The sequence below is a fragment of the Tupaia chinensis genome, unplaced genomic scaffold (assembly GCF_000334495.1).
Source record: "Tupaia chinensis unplaced genomic scaffold, TupChi_1.0 Scaffold149922_1, whole genome shotgun sequence".
In the NCBI taxonomy this organism is placed as follows: Eukaryota; Metazoa; Chordata; class Mammalia; order Scandentia; family Tupaiidae; genus Tupaia; species Tupaia belangeri.
This window is the reverse complement of record NW_006209766.1, coordinates 1,306,846-1,307,693: the sequence shown is the minus strand read 5'-3', so window position 1 is coordinate 1,307,693 and position 848 is coordinate 1,306,846.

Below are 848 nucleotides of genomic sequence, written 5' to 3'. Positions count from 1 at the left end.
TTCTAAAATTTGACCAGAGAGAGAAGAAAAGTGAGAAAGCAAGCCGCCAGGTCTGGGACTCGAACCATGGTCAGCCTTGTGAGAGTCCAGCTCCTCAACCACCATGCTACTGCCAGCTCCCCCAATCAGTTAACTTTAAGTTAGGAAGAATATCCTCAGTGGGTCTAACCTAATCAGGTAGGTTCTTTTTCTTCTTTTCCTCTTAAGGTTTTTACCATAGGGCACATATACTCATGAGAGAGAGACAGACATAAAGACAGACTGACTGGGAGAACAAAAATGAGACATTACCCCCAAAGAGGGAAGTCATGCCACAATCCTTTCTCCTCCAGTCTCCTCTCAGGATTTTGGGTGGCATGTGCCTGGCATGATTTTCAAGAGGCCAGGTTTGGGACTCCAGCTGTGGTTTGAGAGTCTAGCACCTTAACCACCAGGCCGCCTACTGGTCCCAAGTAAGTTCTTTCCGCCTACTGGTCCCAAGTAAATTCTTTTTTTTTTTTTTAAGAGTTATTTTTTGCTATAGCATGTGTGCTCACTGGAGACTCAGAGAGAGAAAGTGAGAAATCACCCCCCGGGAGGGATGGCCATGCTATGGTCATATGGATTATGATCCCTTCTCCTCTATTTTCCTCTTGGGGTTTTGGTCATGCATGCACATCCACCAGGTATGATTTAAACTGCTGGGTCCAGGATTCGAACTGTAGTTGACCACCTGGGGGGTCCAATGACATAACCATTAGGGCATCTGCTGGCCCTCACCAGGTAAGTTCTTTTTTAAAAAAGAATATTTAATTTCATTTATTAATTCACTTACTTTAATTTGACCAGAGAGAGAGACACACACACAC